Below are 6,470 nucleotides of genomic sequence, written 5' to 3' on the forward strand. Positions count from 1 at the left end.
CCCAGCTTGAGGACTCTCTGGAGGACGAGGCGGACGTCGCAGCTCAGGGCTCTGACCCTGACGTCGCCCTTAACCTTGATACACCTGAGGGGGACGCCTTAGTAAATGATCTTATCTCGTCCATCAACCAGGTGTTGGATCTCTCTCCCCCGCCTCCTCCTGTAGAGGAGTCGGCGTCTCAGCAGGAGAAACACCAGTTTCGGTTCCCCAAACGTACGCGCAATACGTTTTTTGATCACTCTAACTTCAGGGATGCTATCCAGAAGCCCAGAGCGGTCCCGGACAAGCGCTTTGCTAAACGCCTCACTGACACGCGTTACCCCTTCCCATCTGAAGTCGTTAAGGGTTGGGCTCACTGTTCCAAGGTGGATCCTCCAGTCTCCAGATTGGCGGCTAGGTCCGTGGTGTCTGTTGCAGATGGCTCATCCCTGAAGGATGCCACTGACAGACAGAGCTCCTGGTGAAGTCCATCTATGAGGCCACGGGCGCGTCTTTTGCCCCGGCCTTTGCAGCCGTGTGGGCACTCCAAGCAATCTCGGCTTGTCTGACTGAGATTAATGCTGTCACACGTAATTCTGCTCCGCAAGTTGCGTCTTTGACCTCTCAGGCGTCAGCCTTTTCGTCCTACGCCATGAACGCCGTCCTGGACTCCGCTAGCCGTACGGCGGGTAGCATCTGCTAACTCCATGGCAGTCCGCAGGGCCATGTGGCTGCGCGAATGGAAGGCAGACTCGGCTTCCAAGAGGTTCTTAACCGGTTTGCCGTTTTCTGGCGACCGTTTGTTTGGCGAACGATTGGATGAGATTATTAAGGAATCCAAAGGAAAGGATTCCTCCTTACCCCAGGCCAAACCTAAGAGACCTCAACAGAGAAAAATCCAATCGAGATTTCCGTACTTTCGTCCCTCCGCCAAGTCCCAATCCTCTTCGTCCAACAGGCCGGAGAAAGGCCAGAGGAACTCCTATGCGTGGCGATCCAAGTCACGCCCGCAAAAGGCCGCAGGAGGCACTGCCTCCAAGACGGCTTCCTCATGACTCTCGGCCTCCCCTGGCCGCATCCTCGGTCGGTGGCAGGCTCTCCCGCTTTGGCGACGCCTGGTGGCCACATGTTCAAGACCGATGGGTGAGAGACATTCTGTCTCATGGTTACAGGATAGAGTTCAGCTCTCGTCCTGCGGCTCTTTTCTTCAGAACCTCTCCGCCCCCCGCTCAGGCCGACGCACTTTTTCAGGCAGTGGCCGCTCTAAAGATGGAAGGAGTTGTGATCCCCGTTCCCCTTCAGGAACGTGGTCGCGGATTTTACTCCAACTTGTTCGTGGTGCCAAAAAAGGACGGGTCATTCCGTCCCGTTCTGGACCTCAAGTTACTCAACAGACATGTGAGAACCAGACTGTTTCGGATGGAATCTCTCCGCTCGGTCATCGCCTCGATGTCACAAGGAGACTTCCTAGCATCGATCGACATCAAGGATGCTTATCTCCATGTACCGATCGCACCCGAACATCAACGTTTCCTGCGTTTCGCCATCGGGGACGAACACCTTCAGTTCGTGGCATTGCCTTTCGGCTTGGCGACAGCCCCACGGGTTTTCACCAAAGTCATGGCATCCGTTGTGGCGGTCCTGCATTCTCAGGGCCACTCGGTGATTCCCTACTTGGACGATCTCCTAGTCAGGGCCCCGTCTCGGGTGGCGTGTCAACAAAGTCTATCCGTCGCTCTGGCGACTCTCCAGCGGTTCGGGTGGATCATCAACTTCCCGAAATCCAAGTTGACACCGACCCAATCACTGACGTACCTTGGGATGGAGTTTCATACCCAGCAAGCGTTAGTCAAGCTTCCGAGCGACAAACAGCTTTCTCTGCAGGCAGGGGTGCAATCCCTTCTTCAGAGTCAGTCACACCCCTTAAGGCGCCTCATGCACTTCCTGGGGAAGATGGTGGCAGCTATAGAGGCAGTCCCGTTCGCGCAATTCCATCTTCGGCCACTCCAATGGGACATTCTCCGCAAATGGGACAAGAGTGCGGCTTCCCTCGACAGGAACGTCTCTCTTTCACTTGCAACCAAGACGTCACTTCAGTGGTGGCTCCTTCCCAATTCTCTGTCGCAGGGAAAATCCTTCCTACCCCCAACCTGGGCTGTGGTCACCACGGACGCGAGCCTGTCAGGTTGGGGAGCGGTTTTTTCTCCACCACAGGACTCAGGGAACCTGGACTCCGATAGTCATCCCTTCAGATCAATATACTGGAGATAAGGGCAGTGTATCTAGCCCTATTGGCTTTTCATCGGTGGCTGGAGGGCAGGCAGATCCGTATCCAGTCGGACAACGCCACTGCCGTCGCCTACATCAACCACCATGGCGGCACTCGCAGTCGTCAAGCCTTCCAGGAAGTCCGACGGATTCTGCAGTGGATGGAAGCCACAACCTCCATCTCCGCAGTTCACATCCCGGGCGTAGAAAACTGGGAAGCAGATTTTCTCAGTCGTCAGGGCATGGACGCGGGGGAATGGTCTCTGCACCCAGACGTGTTTCGAGAGATCTGTCGCCGCTGGGGAACGCCGGACGTCGATCTCATGGCGTCACGGTACAACAACAAGGTCCCGGCCTTCATGGCACGGTCTCAGGATCACAGAGCTCTGGCGGCGGACGCATTAGTCCAGGACTGGTCGCAGTTTCGACTGCCTTATGTGTTTCCTCCTCTGGCGATGCTGCCCAGAGTGCTACGCAAGATCAGGTCCGATTGCCGTCGCGCCATTCTCGTCACTCCAGACTGGCTGAGGCGGTCGTGGTATCCGGATCTGTGGCATCTCACGGTGGGTCAACCGTGGGCGCTTCCAGACCGCCCAGACTTGCTGTCACAAGGCCCGTTTTTCCATCTGAATTCTGTGGCCCTCAACCTGTGTGGCCATTGAGTCCTGGCTCCTAGCGTCTTCAGGGTTATCTCAGGATGTCATTGCCACCATGAGACAGGCCAGGAAGCCTACGTCCGCCAAGATCTATTACAGGTCTTGGCAAATCTTCCTATCCTGGTGCGCTAATAACGGTTTTCCTCCATGGCCGTTTGCCTTACCCACTTTTCTTTCATTCCTTCAATCTGGAATGGACAAGGGTTTGTCACTCGGCTCTCTCAAGGGCCAAGTATCGGCGCTCTCCGTGTTTTTTCAAAAGCGTCTAGCCAGGCTTCTGCAGGGAGTTTGCCACATAGTCCCACCTTACAAGCATCCGTTGGAACCCTGGGATCTTAACAGGGTTCTAACGGCTCTTCAGAAACCACCTTTCGAGCCGCTGCGGGATGTCTCTCTATCACGTCTTTCGCAGAAGGTGGTCTTCCTAGTGGCAGTCACATCACTTCGGAGAGTGTCTGAGCTCGCAGCGCTGTCATGCAAAGCCCCCTTCCTGGTGTTTCACCAGGATAAGGTGGTTCTGCGTCCGGTCCCGGAATTTCTCCCTAAGGTGGTATCCCTGTTTCATCTCAATCAGGATATCTCGTTGCCTTCATTTTGCCCTAATCCAATTCACCAGTGTGAAAAGGATTTGCACTCTTTGGATCTTGTGAGAGCACTCCGGCTCTACGTGTCTCGCACGGCGCCCCTGCGTCGTTCAGATGCGCTCTTTGTCCTTGTCGCTGGCCAGCGTAAGGGCTCGCAGGCTTCCAAGTCAACCTTGGCTCGGTGGATCAAGGAACCGATTCTCGAAGCCTACCGTTCTTCTGGGCTTCCGCTTCCTTCAGGGCTGAAAGCCCATTCTACCAGAGCCGTGGGTGCGTCCTGGGCATTGCGGCACCGGGCTACGGCTCAGCAGGTGTGTCAGGCAGCTACGTGGTCTAGTCTGCACACTTTCACGAAACACTATCAAGTGTATACCTATGCTTCGGCAGACGCCAGTCTAGGTATGCGAGTCCTTCAGGCGGCGGTTGCCCACCTGTAAGAGGGGGCCGTTTTTCGTCTCTTTGTATTGAGGTATTCTTTTACCCACCCAGGGACTGCTCTTGGACGTCCCAATTGTCTGGGTCTCCCAATGGAGCGACAAAGAAGAAGGGAATTTTGTTTACTTACCGTAAATTCCTTTTCTTCTAGCGCCTATTGGGAGACCCAGCACCCGCCCCTGTACCCTTCGGGCTGGTTGTTCTTTTGTGTACACATGTTGTTCATGTTGAATTGTTCTTTTGGTTCATGATCTTCAGTTCTCCGAACATCCTTCGGATTGAATTTACCCTAGACCAATTTATAAGTTTTCTCCTTCCTGCTTTTGCACCAAAACTGAGGAGCCCGTGATCCACGGGAGGGTGTATAGGCAGAGGGGAGGGGTTACACTTTTTAAAGTGTAATATTTTGTGTGGCCTCCGGAGGCAGAAGCTATACACCCAATTGTCTGGGTCTCCCAATAGGAGCTAGAAGAAAAGGAATTTACGGTAAGTAAACAAAATTCCCTTCTTTTCAGCCTCAGGATGTTCTGCTTCACCTCAATTGAGAGTTCCTTAGACCGCATGTTGTCTGGTCACAGCAACAGCTTCCAAATGCAAAACCACACACCTGTAATCAACCCCAGACCTTTTAACTACTTCATTGATTACAGGTTAATGAGGGAGACGCCTTCAGAGTTAATTGCAGCCCTTAGAGTCCCTTGTCCAATTACTTTTGGTCCCTTGAAAAAGAGGAGGCTATGCATTACAGAGCTATGATTCCTAAACCCTTTCTCCGATTTGGATGTGAAAACTCTCATATTGCAGCTGGGAGTGTGCACTTTCAGCCCATATTATATATATAATTGTATTTCTGAACATGTTTTTGTAAACAGCTAAAATAACAAAACTTGTGTCACTGTCCAAATATTTCTGGACCTAACTGTATCTTCAAGGGGTTGTCCAGTCTTCTGATAGTCTGTAGACTTCTGAATCCTCACAGCACCACTGTACACTGTCAGAATTCTCCCATGAGGAGACTGAGCGCAGACTGTAACATGCCCACAAGTATGTGATTTAGATACTTCTGGTCACATCCCAACTAGACGTGATCGGCCTTGCTCATCTCACTAGTATTGAGCGAGGCTGAGCACATCCAGTTGTCACATGACCCCCATATACGCAAATCACATACTTGCGGGTCATATGACCAACCTCTCTCAACATCGGAGAATCCTTACAGTGTACAATGCACGCTTTTAGGATTCAGAAGACAGGACAATCCCTTTAAAAGTAACCTGTTAGGCTATGTGCGCACGTTGCGTTCTGTCCCTGCAGAAATTTTTGCAGCGATTTGAACAGCACACAAGCGCTTCAAATCGCTGCAGAAAGAGTCCATAATGAAAAAAAAAAAAGCCGATTTCATGCGCTCTGAGTGCAGCCCCTCCCATAGACAGAGCGGGGGCTGCATGCAGAGCGCACGGACTAACATGTCACATCTTAGAACGCGCGCTTCGGGTAGCAGCCGAAGCGCTGGCTCTAATACGCCACGTGCGCACGTCTCCTGCATAATCTTCATAGATTATGCTGGGGACGCAGGACGCATGCAGTTGCGCTGCGATGCAGATCGCAGCATAACTGCATGAAATACGCACACGTGCGCACATAGCCTTAGCAGGTTTTTGCCATATAATCTGAAGACAGCAAGAAATATCTGTTATTTTGTGTGCGGTTTACTTACAATGAAGGTTGTTGCACCAGGTGATTATCATTGTCACTTCAGCTCATGCGAACCTATGTCTGACAGGACCCCCTCCTCTGATAAGCAGCTCACTGTGCAAAGAATGTATAGAGCTGTGGTGTGGGCGGAGTTATATGTAGCAGAGCTCAAAGCTAAGAACTGTCACAACTGCTGCATCCAGTAAAATAAGTGCTACATCAATGGAATCAGGGTCTCTTATGCTCCCTTATGATGCTCTCAGATGATAAAGAAAAACCTGCTGACAAGATTCCCTTTAACTACTGTATTATGGAAACTAGTCCAGGTCTGGAAACCTCCAAATAACTGTCCATACTTCTTGTAAAAGGTTAGAACCACACAGGATATTAGGACTAAGGTAGAATACTTTTACACCACCAAAAAGCTACCTCTAAAACAATATTTTATTAATCTTAAAAAAGACACAGTATACCATGCCTGATGAAGAGACCTGAGTAGTCTCGAAAGCTTGCAATTATTACCATCTTTTCAGTTAGCCATTAAAAGGTATCAACCACTGAGGACTCTCAGTTCTTTTAAACATAGTATCCTCTCATTCAGCATAGAACATATCAAAGAAAAACATACTGACACCCGCACTGAGTGCTATACCCATACCAGATGGTAACACGGGAGAGAGGGAGCAATTCAGCAAGGAATAGATGGTTTTTCCAATAAATGGGATGGTGACCCATCTACATATATCCTAGGTTCCCCTTCCTAACAGCGGAGGGTGCCTTAATTTTTTGGACACCCCCTGCTCCAGATGACTAGCCCATACAATCCAAACAAAGGGTTTAATGATACCACAGC

The sequence above is a fragment of the Anomaloglossus baeobatrachus genome, chromosome 4 (assembly GCF_048569485.1).
Source record: "Anomaloglossus baeobatrachus isolate aAnoBae1 chromosome 4, aAnoBae1.hap1, whole genome shotgun sequence".
Taxonomy (NCBI): domain Eukaryota; kingdom Metazoa; phylum Chordata; class Amphibia; order Anura; family Aromobatidae; genus Anomaloglossus; species Anomaloglossus baeobatrachus.